This window comes from Ictalurus furcatus, chromosome 13, assembly GCF_023375685.1.
Source record: "Ictalurus furcatus strain D&B chromosome 13, Billie_1.0, whole genome shotgun sequence".
Classification (NCBI taxonomy): Eukaryota; Metazoa; Chordata; class Actinopteri; order Siluriformes; family Ictaluridae; genus Ictalurus; species Ictalurus furcatus.
Window position 1 is genome coordinate 4,601,675 of NC_071267.1, and position 19,418 is coordinate 4,621,092.

The 19,418-nt window shown below is 39.3% G+C and overlaps 1 long non-coding RNA gene across 1 annotated transcript in view; it reads left to right on the top strand.

The window, feature by feature from the left end:
- Positions 1 to 18,187, top strand: part of LOC128616546 (uncharacterized) — a 19,871-nt gene extending 1,684 nt beyond the window's left edge. Inside the window, exons 2-5 of the long non-coding RNA XR_008387456.1 lie at positions 4,500 to 4,586; positions 5,380 to 5,432; positions 17,327 to 17,422; positions 18,106 to 18,187. This is a non-coding gene — a long non-coding RNA (uncharacterized LOC128616546). The remainder of the gene's footprint in view (positions 1 to 4,499; positions 4,587 to 5,379; positions 5,433 to 17,326; positions 17,423 to 18,105) is intronic.
- Positions 18,188 to 19,418: the final 1,231 nt, after the last annotated feature.

The following is a 19,418-nucleotide window of genomic DNA, read 5'->3' on the forward strand; positions in this document are numbered from 1 at the left end:
GCTGTGTTAGGGAGGTGCTCAACATCCTCAGCATGTTCAACAGAGAGAGAGAGAGAGAGAGAGAGAGAGAGAGAGAGAGAGAGAGAGAGAGAGAGAGAGAGAGAGACCCTCCTTCGCCAAGAAAGAATAAAACCATGTCGGGAGAACTCAACTTCAGGACAACGTGGACGTTTCGAGTGGTTTTTAGTGATGAGGTGGAAGTTTCTTACAGGGAATTAACATGGCCTGGATGCACACATGTGCATCTTCATGCTATGTTACACACACATTCCAACACTGGATGCAAACTGACATGGAACTCTATTACCTATTACACTGTCATCATTGCACTTATGGTAATAGATATAGTTTTTTTTGTTTTGTTTTGTTGTTTTTTTTTACTGTGCATTATTGAAAGTGATGTTTCCATATCTCTCAAACTTTTTTTTTTTTGCCTTTACTTTCAAATAGGCAGTGAAACATGCTGTTAAAAGATTGCATGCCATTACACAGATCTCTTGGGTTTAACGTGGATCTATTTAATCCACACTGTTATTTGATTGAAAGCAGTTGTTGACCCTACCATTTATTTGCAAATGACTGTTTTCGTCGAAAAGGGTGGTCTGAATAGTAGGAATTAGACTGATGCCGAGTGCGCTGTCTTAATGACGCATATTCAGCTTCCCTCTTTGGCCTTTTTCATTTGCTTTATGTTTAATAAAAATACAAAATCTGTTTTTTTTCCTCCTCCATTTTTATAATAGTAAAAGGAACATTGGAATCTATGATATCATCATCTTCCTCCTCTTTACAACTACATTCTGTCTGTATCCCATTTGTATTTCTTGGCTATCACAAGTAGAGTCATTTATAGTTCATTCAGAGAAATATCTATATGAATTCAAATAAATTACATTTTAACATAATGGGGCAGACATCATCTCAAACTTTTTTGTGATTTTAAGCGTTTATGTTGAATATGTAACATGGAAGAATATGGATGTGTGTGTGTGAGAGAGAGCCAGAGAGAGAGAGAGAGAGAGAGAGAGAGAGAGAGCGAGACTTGGCATTATTTGAAAGTACGTGTTGTGTCATGGACACGTTGCAAGTTCAGAGCCTCATCTGAAGAGTTCATACAGTATTGTGTGCTGTCTTTGATTAGCCTTTGATTACTAACTGAAGAGTAATGCTGTTCACATGAGGAGAGACAAATTTAACCTCAGTAGAGCACCGAGTAGCACTGATTAGTTGAGGGTTAAGAGCATTGTCAAAGGGTCAAACAAACAGACCACTTTCCAGAATTTATGAGATATGAACCTGCAACCTACTAGATACAAGTACAGAACATGGGCTAGGTAATCTTTCAAAGACATAAAGACAAGAGTATAAAAAAAATTTCCCCATCCACATCAGATTATTTGCTGTTAACAAAAATCTTTGGGGCTTCTGTGGAACCACGTACAACAGCACCATCAACTTCAACAGTCATAAGAAATGTACATAGACTGGTATGAAGAAGCGAGGATGAGGCTGATTTCTTTCTAGACCAGACATGTCAGGTGATTACGCAGAGTGACACGCCCCCTAGACTTGATCTCCATTAAGGCTGATATTTTTCGGACACATCTGTAACATGTCATCAGAAGGGATTGAGAAGGTGCGTGTCAAATAGTTTCGCAGATGTAATGAATGTGAACGAGGTGGATTATTTCTTCTATCGTCCTTTTTCCCCCAAAAAATGCATTTGGAGGAGAAACTAAAAGTAGATAGACTAAGCACACATTGTCCCATCAATGTGCAAGCTACCAAAGGGCAAAAGACAGAGTTTTGGAATTCAGACTAAACACAGCGTGAACCCAATAGAGCATTACACACTTGAAATGCTTAAAAAAATGAGAAATCATTAATGCAACTGCCTATCTGTCTTTAAGTGTGTGTGTATGTGTGTGTAATAGTTTGCCCCACGTCATTCTTATTATACCACTGATGAGACCTGCCTTACTCAGTAGTATAGTTTTACTGTTGAGGTAATGAAAGATATTAGATTTTAGCCTCCCATCTAATATCATCACCAGACATCACTGAGAACCTTTGACCTTGGATTTATGATCTGGTCTGCACTGTCAGAAATGCTTGTAACCGATAATAGAACCATTTTAAAAGGGTACATTCCCTCATAAAGTTTTTGAAACAACATTCCCTCTTCACATTGGCAGGAAGTACATTTACCCTGATCAAAATTCACATCTATATTCACATCGCATATTCTAATTCTTTTTTTTTTAAAATGAATTCAAATGTTTCCTTTTTTTCTATTTCCATAGTATCAGTGCACAAGTCAGACATCTCGGAAATGTCCTTGTAAATTCACTAGTAGCAGAGTTGCCAGGTCGGTACTGTAAGTAATATATACAGCATTATTATTATAATGTTTATTTGCAGGAATGGTATATTGTGCTGCTGTAATTTTGAAAGACTACATATTCATAAGAGCATATTACTGCAAAAATCTCTGCTGCAATTTTAGTTAATTAGAGAGTTCCATCCATTTTCTATACCACTTATTGTTACTGGGACACAGGGAAACTGGATTCTATCCCAGGGACCTTGGGGCACAAAGCGGGGGTGCCAATCTATTGCCGGGCACAATCAGACACATTCACACACTACAGACACTTTTGGACATGCCAATCAACTCCTCCACCCCCCTCCCCCGCATTAGAGAGTTGTATAATTAAATTTTCAAATAAACATTTTAAATCAAATTAAGTAAAAAATAGAGGATTCTAACTAGAGCATTTGAAAAAAAAAAAAAAAAAAAGTGTTACAGTACCTATACAGTACACTATTAATACAGTAGAATTTGGCAGTATTACAGTATTGACTACAGTATTGAATTGTGAATATGTGACACACAATGTTATAGTCATATAAACAGAGTACTTTATCATATAAATGACAAAAACTCTTTATAGCATGGTAGATTTGGCAATGGTGTTTAGAATATACAGACCGTAAACTCACCATAACACTCCATAAAGATCTGCATTCTCAATTATAATGACTAAAGATTCTAAGTCCAGTTTACTTTCATTATTTATCAGATGTTTTCTATGCTCTGCACCCAAACCCCTCAAACAACCGCACATGGTGGGTTTTCCTCTCTACAAAATCCAAGACCATTTCTCCATACACGTTGTATCCAGATTCCTGAGTGGTTCTGGTTTTCATTTCACTCTTGTAATAGAAGTGGTTGCTTGCTATTTCATGCATTTCATTTTGTGCATTGCACTATTTATTTTCACCTGGTTCTGAAAGAAAACTTGGTTCTGTATTACCAAGCAAAATCTTGTTTCCATGTTAGGAAGAATAGTAATATTAATACAGAACTACAGAGGTACAAATTTGTACATTTGTACATTTGTACAATAGTTCTGGAACAAGAATGGTGGTTTACTGGTGAGTTTGTTTACCTTGCACCTCTCGGCTTGCGGGTTTGATTCCCACCTCTGCTTAGTCTTTTTTTTTTTTTAGTCATTAGTTTATTGGTAAATTTAGTTCATGAGTTCAATATATATATATTGAAGTGATATGGAGTAGTAGGTATGGTCATGTTGTAAGTGGGAGTCCAGGGATGAGCAGAGAATCAGCAGTAGCCATTCCAGCAGCAGTTCTTAGAACAGTTACAAGTCTAGAGTATCCAGGTGAGATTATTGAAGCTGGAAGATTCTAAGCCTAGACTGTTTTGGGGAACTGTGAATCTTTAGAGTATCTAGGCAAGAAACAGCTAGAATAGAGCAGGAGCAGTAGATCATCTGGATGAATCTTGCAGGTCTAGAGGGTAAGCAGAGCCACAGCTGGAGAACTGTGTGAGGATCAGCTATAGGAATCACATCAGGAAGTAGAAATACATATCTGAGTAAACAGCAGAAAGAGATGTGCTCTTGCCATACAGTGGTTGAAATGTTGTGGTAAATTTTGGTCAGAGTGCAAGCAGGGACTCTGGCAGGTCTAGTTATGATAGTATGAATAAAACATCGCATCAGAAGCTAACACAGCCATGAGGTACCCTGGGACATAAAGCATCCCACTACTCAGAAGTCAACAAACATGAGTGAGTCTGTGTAAGTAGGGGCGATAACATAAAAAGATCCCAGTTTACCAAAAATCTCTATGCCCCTGAATCCCCAGATGTGCTCCTTTACCTAAGAGAAGAGCTGTTTTAAAAAGTTTGACTTAAAAAAAAGCACTGAGTTAGAGTCCTGAACACTGATTGGAAGGCTGTTCCATATCTCTGGGGGACTTTGTAGCCCTGCTCCCTGTTGTATTCTTCATTATTCTAGGCACTAATAAAAAGCCTGCACATTTTGATTGAAGCAGGCATGGTGACTCATAACAGATCAAAAGTTCACTCGGGTACTGTGAGACCATTCAATGCTTTATTGCAAAATTAATGCAGAATTTTACTGGGAGTCAATGTGGTGTGGATAAAATAGAAGTAACATGATTTCTGTTTTTAGAATTGACTCTGGACTAACTGGATTTTGTTTACGCACCTACTGGAATGTCCAGATGGCAAGACTTCACAATAGTCTACAAGACTACAGGTAACAAAAGCATGAACTAGTTTTTCTTGCATTCTGTATAGCAATGTTTCTGAAATGGAAAAAGGCTGTCATAATGGTGGATAATGGGAAACACACTCATTTAGTCTGATCTGTCTATTAAACAAAATGCACTGAATTATTGATCAGTTATAGTTTTATTTACAATATCCACTTCAGATGTAAGGAATCCAAGACTTTCTTCATAAGCTAGTTATATCTTAATTCGATTACTAGAATGAATATTTTGAGATTGTTGTTTAGCTTAGGAACAGATGCAGTCTTACTATGAAGAATCACGTATGTGCATTTATGTACTTATTTGCTAAATGAGTAAATGTATTTATTATTAGACATTATAACTTGGGGGGGGGGGGGGGGGAGGCTGGTTTGAATCCCACCTCTGCTCTGTGTGTGTGGAGTTTGCTTTGCCCCAAGTCCAAGCATATGCACTGTGAATGTGTGTGTGATGGGTCGGAGTCCTGTCCAGGGTGTCCCCAGCCTTGCACCCCAAGTACCCTGGAATAGGTTCAGGCTCCCACGCAACCCTGTGTAGGATAAGTGGAAGGGAAAATGTATGGATGAAATTATTGGTGCAATTATGATGGTTTCTAGTTGCTTTACCAAGCTACACATTACCAAGCTAGCTAGCTAGTGTAAACTTGCTAATAATAACCTTTCTAATTATGGAGACCAGATTGAAAGTAAAAACTATGGACTAAAACAATAACAGTGTTCATTTTGATTAGCTTAAGTTTTATTTATTTATTTATTTTTTATTCAACTGTGTTCACAGCTGGTCTTTCTCCTGTGGCCATTGTCAGAGTGTGCAAGACTAAGACATGAAAGGTAACATCTTAATCTGTCCTCTCTGCTGCCCCTCCCTCACTCAGAAACAAAATGTTCATAGAGTGAGCATGGGGCAGCATGATTCCTGACCCAGTGGATCTCTGTCAGTGCTTATTGCAGTTCCCATCTTTTAACTACTAGCTACCATTTATTTGTTGGAAAGTAGTGTTGAATATATGCTACTGGGTTATTGACTGGCTGAATCTATAAATATTATCAACACTTTACTAACTGAGGAAGTGCCTTGAATGTAGACATGATTTCATTTTCTTTTTTTTTTCCCTTAACCCCTATTGTGGTACAACGGTGATGATAAAGCTTCAGTTACTTCCCTATGTCCCTCCCAGAAATCACATCCAGTATTTAGTACACGACAGCACACATTTTCATATGCATTTGCCTGACTGTCAGGATTCATACCACTGAAGGAAGTGGAAATGTGGAGATACAGCAGAGACTTGCTTGGGTTTAAATAGAACTTGCAATTTTCTGTGTTTTTGTCCAGGCAGGAGCCTCAGTAATGTGGGGCTTTGTGGTTTGCATGTGGGATAGTTCAGACTGGCAGTTAGGGTGGACACATGTTGGACCAGTGCACCATGAAAAAGACCAATGCACTGGTGTTTTAGGGACAGTGGCCCTGAATGCTGTTCACCAGCCATGAAGATGCACAAATCATATGGACATTGAATAGTGGGTAATACATTAAAGATATATTGATGTATTTATGGTTTTCTTTTTATTACATGGAATAATTAGGAGATATTATCCCAAAGCAGTCAGTCATACCCATGACAGTAACAGTCTATCATATAGACTTTCAGACTTTCTGAAAATAATGAAAGGTATGACAATAATAATAATGATGCACAACTTGCATAATTACCATTTTCAGAACCTACAAATGTTTTGCATCTTCTTACTTCAAAGATTTTGGTGGCGCAGCTGGTTAGAGTTGCCACCTCACAGCTCAATCCTGAGCTCGTGGTACTGTCTGTGGAGTTTTGTACAGTTTTCATGTGGCTTTCCTTCGGGTTATTCCTCACCTCCAAAAGACATGCTGGTAGATGGCTTAACTATGATAAACTTCCCCTAGTTGTGAGTGAGTTCATGAATGTGTGTGTGTGTGTGTGTGTGTGTGTGTGTGTGTGTGTGTGTGTGTGTGTGTGTGTGTGTGTGTGTGTGTGTGTGTGTGCATGGTGGCATGCACTGGACTGGCATCTTATACAGGATGGGAAAGAGGAGGCTCTAGATCTACTGCCACAATGGCCAGGATAAAGCAATTACAAAAATTGAGTGAGTGATTTAATTGTCTGGATTCCCTCCAAAAGGACTAAGGTAGTACTTTACAATGTATCTGTTATTCTATCTTGTCTTATAAAACTAAGGTTACAACTTTCTAGAAGCCTCAGGTGCTAGCTATGCCACATAACCTCTTCCTGACTCACAGCAGTGTCCTGGTTTTATCTCAGCAGTACCAACATGTCAGATGACTAGGTGCGGTCCATGCCCTATTCTATAAGGCTCCCTTTCAAATCCACAAGCTGCACTGGTACCTACAATTAGAGAAGCCTAAAACGCCTCCCTTTCCCAATCCAGAAAGAAGTAGAATTAAATGGAAAGTGTTGACTTTCAAAGACAGGCACCATCAAACAAGGCATTATGCTAGCCAGGGACAACGTGTCACCACGCCAAAATGGACATGTACAGGCTAACGTGTTCTGTATTATACACCTGGTGGCCAGACAAATATCAAGACCATATGAGCTTTAAGTGCTTCCATCCCATCCTTCAGGATACTCTGTCTTTCAGGATATTTTGATTCCACAACATTTTAAAATATTTTAATTTCTGACAACTGCTTGACATGTTCAGTATTAGAGGATTAGTAAAATGTTTTGAAACTGTCAGAAAACCCCACTGATTTTAAAAACTTTTCCAAACTGAAATTTGAACCATTTGCCTGTTTCTAGAAGCTCTGTATTTGTTCCTGAACCTGGTCAAATAGAGCCTTGCCAGATTTGGCTCTGTTTGAATAAAATATGGAGTTAACTGGCTTGGAGTTAACTAACTGTAGAATGAAATGGGTTGGGAAAAACCCCTCCTACCTGATATGGTAAGTGTAGTGATTATGTTGGCCTGAAGCTTTGAAAATGTAGCATTCTTTCTGCACCCCCTCTGCTAAGCTTCCACCTCTTGGGTGTGTCTGTTAGGAAGATCTAGTTTATTCTTAGCATGGTTAGTTCTGCTTTGCCTGTAATGGTTTAACAGTTGCATGTGAATTCATTTATAAACTGAAAAACGTTGCCTATATAATGATTGTATGATTTCATGATTTTTTTTTTTTAAAAAGTGCTTAACAGAACATCAGTCTTATAGATAAAAAATAAAAAATAAAATTTTTTTGCTGCTTGATGTACCATTGTGTCTGATTTCTCAAACTGACACGTGGCAGCTGTGATGATGTAACGTTGTTGTCAGCGAACACAAGATTTGATGTAGTTTCTTTCACATTTGAGTATATCTTACATAATTCATAAGATAAAATGTTCACTATGTTTGACTCAAAGCTATTAGATTGTATTTATACTGTTATGAGGAGCATTAAGAACATTTCATGTTTGTGGTGCAGAGAGAGTCTAGGGCTGCAAAGATTCCTCAGTCCCTGAGCATCTGGTGCTTCTCGCGTGTTCCTACTTGCAGAGAGGGGAGAGAACGCTTGAGTTGTTGCTGGAGAAATCCATGCCAAACCCCCCAAGCTCTTGCTTTGTCCTTCCCCCTTTTTCTTTTCTTCCTCTCTACTTCCTTCTTTGTTCCTGGGATTCTGTCAATCGCTGTATGGTCCTTTAGCACTGCAAGTCTTGACTTCAAGCTATGTAATATACTAAAGTACCTCAGGGAAATTATCTAGCAACTGGCCATTTGGAAATTCTCTTTAAATAATTACATACCATGCCATTTTGCACTTGTCACAATTTATTTGTTGTAATGCAAACCATGGTTTGAAGACATATATTTTCATACATTTTGAAGTTTGATGTGTGACTTTAAAGTGGCATTTGCAAAATAAAATAACCCCCAACAACAGTTTAACCTTGAGCTCTGTAGTTTGTCTGAAAATGTTCCTCGGTGAAGTAAGTACAAAAATCTGTGCCTGACTAATGCTTTCCTGACACCACTCCAGCTTTTGGACAGTATTTCAGCGTTTTGCTCTAGATTTTTTTTTTTTTCAAGATTCCCTCAGACATGTGCTCTTGCAGCAGCAGTTTAAACACATATGTAAACAAAGTCCTGGGGTTCAAATATATAGTACACTGCCCCTAAAAGTGATTATAGAAAATACAGTGCATCCGGAAAGTATTCACAGCGTTTCCCTTTCCCCACATTTTGTTATGTTACAGTCTTATTCAAAAATGGATTAAATTATTTATTTTCCTCAAAATTCTACAAACAATACCCCATAATGACAATGTGAAAGAAGTTTGTTTGAAATCTTTGCAAATTTATTAAAAATAAAAAACAAAAAAAACACATTTACATAAGTATTCACAGCCTTTGACATGACACTCAAAATTGAGCTCAGGTGCATCCTGTTTCCACTGATCATCCTTGAGATGATTCTACAACTCGATTGGAGTCCACCTGTGGTAAATTCAGTTGATTGGACATGATTTGGAAAGGCACACACCTGTCTATATAAGGTCCCACAGTTAACAATGCATGTCAGAGCACAAACCAAGCTATGAAGTCCAAGGAATTGTCTGGAGACCTCCAGGACAGGATTGTATTGAGGCACAGATCTGGGGAAGGGTACAGAAACATTTCTGCAGCATTGAAGGTCCCAATGAGCACAGTGGCCTCCATCATCCATAAATGGAAGAAGTCTGGAACCAGCAGGACTCTTCCTAGAGCTGGCCGTATGGCCAAACTGAGCAATAGGGGGAGAAGGGGCCTTAGACAGGAAGGTGACCAAAAACCCGATGGTCACTCTGACAGAGCTCCAGCGTGTCTCTGTGGAGAGAGGAGAACCTTCCAGAAGAACAACCATCTCTGCAGCACTCCACCAATCAGGCCTGTATGGTAGAGTGGCTAGACGGAAGCCACTCCTCAGTAAAAGGCACATGACAGCCTGCATGGAGTTTGCCAAAAGGCACCTGAAGGACTCTCAGACCAAAGATTGAACAAAGATTGAACTCTTTGGCCTGAATGGCAAGCGTCATGTCTGGAGGAAACAAGGCACCACTCATCACCTGGCCAATACCATCCCTACAGTGAAGCATGGTGGTGGCAGCATCATGCTGTGGGGATGTTTTTCAGCGGCAGGAACTGGGAGACTAGTCAGGATTGACGGAAAGATGAATGCAGCAATGTACAGAGACATCCTTGATGAAAACCTGCTCCAGAGCGCTCTGGACCTCAGACTGGGGCGAAGGTTTATCTTCCAACAGGACAACAAGCTCAACAAGCGACCCTAAGCACACAGCCAAGCTAACAAAGGACTGGCTACAGGACAACTCTGTGAATGTCCTTGAGTGGCCCAGCCAGATCCCAGACTTGAACCCGATTGAACATCTCTGGAGAGATCTGAAAGTGGCTGTGCCAACCCCATCCAACCTGATGGATCTTGAGAGGTCCTGCAAAGAAGAATGAGAGAAACTGCACAAAAATAGGTGTGCCAAGCTTGTAGCATCATACTCAAAAAGACTTGAGGCTGTAATTGGTGCCAAAGGTGCTTCAACAAAGTATTGAGCAAAGGCTGTGAATACTTATGTACATGTGCTTTTTTTGTTTTTTATTTTTAATAAATTTGCGAAGATTTCAAACAAACTTCTTTCATGTTGTCATTATGGGGTATTGTTTGTAGAATTTTGAGGAAAATAATTAATTTAATCCATTTTGGAATAAAGTAGTAACATAACAAAATGTGGAAAAAGTGAAGCGCTGTGAATACTTTCTGGATGCACTGTATATGGAATTAGCAGTTGTCCATATGGAAAGGGACTTTCAGAAATTAGCTGGGTTCTTCTGAAGCATGGAGAATTGATCTGAGGTCTGAATATCTAAACTAGACTGGATTTGACCTTCTTGTCTAATTTTCTTTGTCTATCAGCTCTACCTCTCTGGATTACCTACAACCAGATATGTGGCTAAATGTTATCCTGTACTGTTGTTCTCTGGATTCTGGGAGATCGCATATGTGCTGGTTCCTTCAAATTGTTCCCCTGATGGGAATCCAGCCAGCGACAAGCACTTTCACAAGGAATGCGTGAAGATCCAGCAAGACCCTACAGTCATTCATTCACTCATTTCAGGTTTGTGGTGGATCCAGACCTAATGATGGGAACAGTGAGGGCCTGAAGCAGGGACACAAACAGAATGGATTGCTAGTCCATCACAGGGCACCATGTACACACACATCCATATCTAGGGTCAATTTGGTACAGTCCACCTTTCAGTCATGGTTTTGGGAGGTGGGTGGGAGAAAACCAGAGAACCCAGAGGAAACCCACATGGTGAGAAAGTGTGTGAGAAACATTAACTGTAACCTGATTGAACTTGAACCTTGGAACTGTGAGGTGGGAACACTACCCACTGCACCCCCAAGACTGTACACCTTGGCAGTAATAACTGATTCAATGGGGAAGACTGGAATTTGGATATTGACTGTGCATAAATACCTGAGGGTAAACCTTCCACCTTTAACTTTCACCTAGAATGCTATGAGAAAAATTGCCCTCCCAGCATCACAGTGAGATAAGTGCACTCTTACTTTCGAACTCAACTCTACAAGCAAGTGAAGGCCCTAACTCCTCCCTCAGGATTTGCGTGGGTGTACTTAATTACAGGGTGTCAGGCTGTCTTCTGAATACTTGGCAGCCTTGCACCTTGAAGTTGTAATGACATGGCATATCATGCCTCTGTCCTTAGAGAGAGTCATTGTCCAACTCTATCTAACAAACCCATAATTTTCCCTAAAAGGGGACTATTTTACTGTCTCAGTAACACACACTGATTTCATGTACTGAGATTCTGAGCTCAGGTTCTTGATGAGGTTTGTAGGTTTAAGGAAGTATAGGATATCTGTAGCTAGATAAAATTGGAAGTACTGTTTAGTTGGATGTTAAGGCTCTTCCTAAAGAGATGTCTATGCTTCATCCTCATACCACGTCACCAGTGGACACGCTGGGATGTGGATGCCTGTAGGAAAAGGAGATGCTAAGCATAGACCTCCCCTTGGATATGGCTCCTCCCATTTCAGAAAGCATGCCTAGGGGAAAACTGGGAAGATGTTTTCATTACATGATCTGTCTGAGTTTGGTTTTCAATAATGCAGCATGAAAACATTATTCCGAGCAATGTTTTAACATAACAGAACCACTGGAAATACAGGTACACACCATATTTGTCCAAATACATGTCTGGTATTTGAAGCTGTCCATGTTTGGCCTTTTTTGACCTGGGATTTGACCTGGGATTAAAATGTGTAACCTCAGCAACACTGTCTTTGGTAAGGGAGATCTAAGAACATTTGGTGTTTCTACACGAATCGCTTCATTTAGGTCACACTGTGACATGGTTTTTCTTCCTTCGTCTTAGTCCTGCCTTACTTCCTTGAACATTTACTTATTTACTCCCCACCCCCGAGCACCAGTCGCCTCCTCTTTACCAAGACGCCCATGCTAACAGTGAGAGAGAATGAGAGAGAGAGAATGGAAAATGTGACTGAATTCTTCCCAGACTTCTGATAATGTGCATATGGTGGGTGGAAGCCGCCATATTACTGTTTCTGCAAAACAGAAAGAACACAAAGACAGCAAAACTAGTCCCTGTCAGTTCAGTTAGACTGCTTAGACTCACAATTTAAGAGACTTTTAATGTTCAGTTTAGTCAGAGGCTAGTTTTAAGATTAATTGTCTGAAATGGGGGAAGGTGCTCTGGTGAAAGAGCTCAAATAAGTGAAAAATTATGAGTCCATGTGTGCCTCGCTGGGAATTTGCTGTCCAAGGGGTGTGGCCTAAATGTGTTTCAGATTTCAGGTTGTGTTTGTGTGAAAGAAGCTTAAACTGTAAAACAGCATACATCACTGACCTTGCAATATTCTCATTTTTTTTCTTTCCTTTTTTTTTTTGTAAACTGCACCCAAATACACCTCTGAAATAAAATACACGCTTATTTTGAAGGACTGGGTTTATGTACTCCCTGTGTAAACACCCCATTTACTGATTAGTTCTTATAGGCATACAAATGATCTGAGATGTCAATCAATTTAAAAAGAGCTTTACCATTAAGGTAGACTTCTATTACAGTATTTATAGCACACACATGAGGAGCTTTGTTTCATGCCTTGTAGAACTGCTCAGTGCTCTTTTTAATCTAGACACAATTTCCAGTCTCTCTGGCAGACATTTAATTTCAAAACCTCTGCCCAGGGAGACATCTGGAAAACGTTCTCTTAAGACTCTATGTTTAATACGCTGTTCTCCATTCCTTTTGCTGTTTATATGCATGGTCTCTCTTCATTTGTTTTATTTTGTAGATGTTGTAGATTTTTAGCTGGGTAAACAGCTAGGCGGGATAAGAAGTCATCTTATTTGTCTTTGCAACACTGATGAAATGCAAGAGATAACAAAGACTTCAATCACAAAATGAACTGTGTTTATGTGTTAAGTAGTATAATTATGTCAGTATCAATTCTTCCTAACTTCCAAGACCATGTGTTGTATTTTTAAGTGTTAAAAGTCAAAGGTAAACTCATCATGGGAGGCGTGTGTGAGAGCATGGTGGGGAAACTTAGTTCAGTACCGAGGTCTGGAAACCTCATCAGTCATCCCCTGACGCCACCACACAGGCACTCATAAATGCTGCTCCAGGCTTGTGCACGGACTGCAAGGAGAGAGAGAGAGAGAGAGAGAGAGAGAGAGAGAGATGGAAAAAAGGGGAGCAGAGGGGAAGGAAAGATGAAGAACAAGAGATTAGGTGGTATGAAAATGTGGTGGCTAAAGTATGGAGCCATATGGAGTACAGATAGAAACAGTGCAAGAAAGAGTGATGGTAAATGAGTAATGAGGGTCGTTACTTGCATATATGCAGACAGAAAAAGAGAGAGAGACTGGATAAAGCTTAAAGAGAAAGTTGACCTGAATAGCTTAGGTCTGACTCAGACACTCTTCAGATAGCAAAGCTGCAGGAAAATCTAATTAAGACAGCCTTACGGAAAAAAAAAAAAAAAAAAAAAATCCATTTCATGTGTGATCATATGTTTTGCCACGTGTGATCACTGGGAAAAAGTGTAAACGTGCATTTCAACATGTTATGCCTGGAATTTGCACATTATGTTCAACATTTACCTGAAAATAAATTGAGCATGTGCATAAAAAAATCATAAGCACATGTAAAAAAAATAATAAAAACCATAATTTGGATTTGTATATCTCCTATATAAGGAACACAGCTTCAGTGTGTCAAGATAGCTCTGAGCTTAGCTTGCTAACCATCAGCTACTTTAAAGTTCCTACTGGCTAGTCTAGCATTACCCTTCCCCACAGAAATCCTAGCTATTGGCATGAATGTTTACATTTTTAAAATATTACCGTCATATATAGAAGCACACGATTACCTTTGATGACAATAGTAGCTAGCAAATGTTAGCTTGTGAGTGAGGTATTATAGCACCAATGTATCTTTGTTGGTATTAAATCATTTGTTGCAGATCATGTGATGGACTGTTGAGCTAACTTCCTGCCAACATATTATAATTAGCCAACACAACAGGTAGTTGTGTATGCTATATACTGTATATGAGCAAAAATAAACCAACTGCATATGTTTTCTTTCTGAAACCCTGGCAATATATTCTATAAATAAAGTTACCAGAGAAGCTGAATTGACTGATTTTTGTCATCATATTTTGACCGCCATATTTTAATACATCAATTAAATTAATTATAGAATTAAATTGTCAATAGGCTAGAATCATATGGTAGCGACTCGGAAGTTACTGTGTTCTTCAAGTAACAGCATGGTTTGATTGGTGTCAGTCACGCTGCTCTATCTCTACCAGGGTATTGCATCTTGATATTACAATCTTGACTCAGCAGGTGCAGTTGTATTTCTTCCTGTACATGTAATGCCTGAGACAACTATCAGTAAAACACATCAACAGAAACGGTTCGGCCAAGGCGATTTGGCATCAGTCACCCATAGCTCTGTAAGTAATACTTTACACAGAGAGAAAACCTTGCACTGCACAGCCAGATTTTTGTCGCTGTGTTGATGCAGCCTGAAACTGAGAGAAGGAAGGAAATTCCCTCCCTCAAGATACTCGGCCTGCCAGAGAACATCATTAACAGTAAGTCATATTCTATCCCTCACTCTGTCTCATACAAGATTCGTGCTCATGTTTGTTCTGTTGAGCGCATCAGGTAGGTTCATCTGAAGCTCTGGCAGCCCCACACTCTGCATGACAGCGCTGCCGAACCAAAGATCACAATCTAGAGTTTATTGCAGACACCGACAGACAGCCAATCAAAACACGAGGCAAACCTGCATAATCTACAGAGAATGTCAAACAGACAATCATCTGTGGCAGCAGCACAATCCTATGAAATAATGCAGACGCAGGTCAGGAGCCTCAGTTAATGTTCATGTCAAACATCAGAATGGGGAAAGGTGTGAGCTTTATGACTTTGACCATTGCATTGTTATTGGTGCCTGATGAGGGTTTGAATATTTCAGAAATTGATGATCACCTGGCATGTTCACGTACAACAGTATCTAGAGTTGAAACAGAAGTTTAAACATCCATTTCCATCTAAGGCATGAATTTGGTGTCAATTGGCATCAACAGCATGTTTGCCTTGCTTGCATCTTCAGGGTTGGGGGTTTGAATCCTGCTTCGGCCCTGCATGTGCAGAGTTTCCATGTTCTCCCAGTGCTTTGGGGGTTTCCTCCAGGTACTCCAGTTTCCTCCACCAATCCAAAGACATGTGTTTTAGGCTGATTGGCATTTCCAAATTGTCCATAGTGTGTGAATGTATGTGTAATTGTGCCCTGTGATGGGTTAACACCTCATCCAGGGTGTCTGTGCCTTGTGACATGGGATAGGTTCCAGGTTCCCCTATGACCCTGTATAGGATAATCGGTATGGAAAATGGATAGATGTTCTAACAAGATAAAAAGCTTGATGTTTTTAGCATGGAGACATGGTCCAGTTGCTCTACTTACAAATTCCTATGTTTTAAAATGGGAGAATTAAAGGGAAAATACAGAATAAGCAGTTTTAGTAAGGTTTTGGGCTGCCCGAACAGCATCAGTGCACCTTGGTATAATCATACAAGTTTCTGGAACTGTCCTGGAACATGGTACTTCCAAAAGATAGTCCTTCAAATGGTGTTTTGCTGGTGGCGGAGAGCGCCGTCAAACATGTAAATCCAAAATCTCCCACAGTTGTTCAAGTGGGTTGAGATAGGGTGAGAAGGCTGTAAAATATGATTTACATAATTTTCATCCTCATCAAACCATTCAGCAAGCTCTCTTATCCTGTGGAGTCATCCTGGATGAGACCACTCCCATCACAATAGAAATGTTTCATAAGATTAAAGCATGGCAACAAAATTATTATTATTTGACCGCCCCCCCATGTGACAGCCACCACCAGGTTTTCTCCTTTTTTCCTCTCGATTGTCACAGACAAACTACCCTGTCCTGAAGACTTTCATGTTACTCTTACAAATTTGATTTGAATTTCAGCAGGAACTAATGTCTGAGCTGCTGTTATAGAAAATTAATCAACAGCTTCTGACTAATCCGTTTGGAGAATTCAACAGTACTGTGGAATAAGAACTGATACCAGGTAATTTAGACATAATCAGCTACAGCTTTCTCATGATTTTTCGACAAGAAAGTAACTGTAAGACCCACCCCAAAAAAGAGATGCAGGTGTGTTTGTGTTGCAGGGTTTAGCACTTCTTACCCCACTGGGAGGAAAATGTCAGTAGTAGGCAGTGTGACTGGTGAGTAAAGAGGTATGGAAGTACTTAAAATAAAATCAGTGATGTGGCATAGTCCAGTAGGCAGTAGTGTTTACGCAACAAACCGTGGAGGTGGGCCTTTGTTCAGGTGTGTGGGAAATGTATTTTTTATTTTATTACATTTTTATACCACGATCATTACGGCTTTGCTCAGATTAGCATGGTCTCATTTCTTCTAAACATTCCAAAATCTCTATGTGCAACACTGTCAGTTCTTTAACATGTACTTCAGTGAATCACCAAACACAACATGACAGGATTCATGCACAACTAAGCAAACGTTTACTTTGCTTCAAACCCTTCTCTGCTCATACAACATTTCTGCAAAGTTTGAGGCTTTTTCTAAAGTGTTGTAGACTCAGACGTTTCCCTGCATCTACCCTGGCCTCCCAGTGCACTTGAGAACCGAGTAGAAACAGTGACTTAAACGGAAAAGAATGTGCAGTGGTCTCCTCTCCCTCCCTAGCATTCAAACTCAGGCAATATGTGCTCCTTCTCCTGCTCTTGCTTTCTCTAACCTATGACTGAGAATGGAAAAGGAGGGAATGAAACACAAACCACAGTTCTCATTTAACGTTTCCTCGATCTGTCTTTCTTTCTCTCCATCCCTTTCTCTTTCTTCCTGGAGCAAATGTGATGTGTTGCCACGCACGATGCTGTTCCTTGTAAAAGGAAGCAGATATGCTGTTGGCACACTTTCACACTCCTAAGATATATGTTGGTTATTTGGAGAATGTGTCAGACATTTTCACTGTTAGCAAAATATTCAGGATTGGTGTTGTCCAGACTATGTGCACTTTAGTTGCGTTCTGTGTTTAAAAGCAACTTGTTTTATGTTTTCTTTTGGAATGTGAACCCGGTCATTAGCTCAGACCACGGTGCCCAGGATATCCATCTCTCTTAGAGGTTGTGACTTGCAGTGTCTGTGCAGTGCCCTTCATTTCGCCTGAGTGTTGAGACAGGGTAAGAGAAGTTGATTTATACTTGTCGTCATGGAGACAGATTTTGATAACAGCTTCCAGATGTTGACAAACTTTCAGTCCCCTTTTAATTTTTATTTCAAATCTTTCCCAGCAACTAAGTAACCTTGGGCTAAGATGATAATAAAGACAGGATTGTTGATTTAAAAAAATGATGGAAGTGTGCTATTATAAGAAAATAATCAAGGACGTGGTGGTGTGATGTGGCCTGACATGAAGCGGAGTCACTGTTACCACCCTGGATTATTTTCCTATAACAGCATGTCCTAAAGTGTTTTGTTCCTCTTAAAGCACAGCAATGATTACAGTTTTTAATTTATTAATGAACTGTTGTGATTTTTAACTGTTTATAGTTACATTTAATGTTGTGAAACAGCCATAAAAAGTTAGTTCCTGTTATAGCAGCTATAAATATTCATTCCCTCACCAGCATCTCCAAAATTTTCCAAAATTTTTTTTTGGTCCTGAAAACTCTCCTGTACCGAAAGACGTACTGTTACAAAGTGCTGAAACTGGAGACCCTTTTCTTAAACATGTATTTAATGTTGCAGAACAGAACAGAAAACATCAATGATTATATGAATTTGTTTGTCTCTGTGACTTAGAATAGAAACAGTAATATATTAGAATGAGTGCATTACAATAAACCTGTGATTTGCCTTGCAGAGCCACTGTTATAGAAAATTATCCAACACCTTCATAATCAACCAATCAGAATTGAGGATTCTACAGCACTGTGAACGTGTACAACTGAACTAAAGAGAACCTCCGAGTGCAGAAGAATACTATAATACAGTTTGTATGCCATAATACCATATAATATGATACCACTATGGCTGAAATTATAGAGTGGACATGGCTAATGTGAGTCACAAACGTAGAGCAGACAACACACACTCTCTCTCTTACATACACAACCAGTGTTACTGAGACACAACGGAACTCCCAAAATATCACCACTCAGTCCTCGTCTTTTCTCTGGGCATTCAGAACAGGAACGGGGACAATAAACTCTCCTGAAATAAACATTCAAAATTAAAGAGTGTAAAACCAGGCAAGGCAAAAATCTTGGAAACCAGCTCTTGGTGGGAAAAAGAAAAATCATAGTCCATCCATCCAGCATCTGAAGTGTTTCAGAGATTTTCTGAATTATTCTTCTTTTTTTTTTTTTTTTTTTTCTTTTTCTTTTTTAGGCAAAGTTAGGCAAAGTTTTATTTAAAAAAAATTTTTGCAATAAAGCTACAATAAATATCAGTTCGACATATGTGAGAAAATCATATACAGATATAATTACACTTCCAACATTTATCATTTTAATTATTAAAAATAAAGAAGACTTTGTGTATTGCAAAATTCACAGAGTTCATTAACAAATTACTTTTTTTTATTATTATTAAATTTGCTCACAAAACATGTATCTTGTTGGCAGACTGAAACCCGATGATTTCAGTGTTATTCTTGCACATCTTGTTTTTTTTTTTGTTTTGTTTTGTTTGTTTGTTTGTCTTTTATTGAAGTGATTGTAAAATCATGTCATTGTAATATTATCTGGAATCTTTTCCGTTTTGTCTGTCAAATAGATGACAAACGGAAAAAAAAGCAGTCGTGCTGAACGTTGTATTTCCAGACAGCAATAGGGAGGTGTTTGGAAAGAGAGAGAGACAGACAGAGACACACAGAGAGAGAGAGAGAGAGAGAGAGAGAGAGAGAGAGAGAGAGAGAAATAGAGGGAGAGACATGCCATTCTTGATCTCTCTAAAAGGTAGAAACAAAAGCTAAAAAGAAAGCGAGCTAAATTGTTTTGCTGATATCATTTGCCAGGATTAGTTTATCAGCATCAGAAATGAACCCTAACACTCGTCTGTGGAACACAAATTACAGCCTCGCCGTCTTCTGAGATTGAAACGTGTGCATTTTCTGCCAAATGCCTTTAGCAGGCCACTTCTCTTCAAGCTGTATTCGCAGACTGATCACTTGGG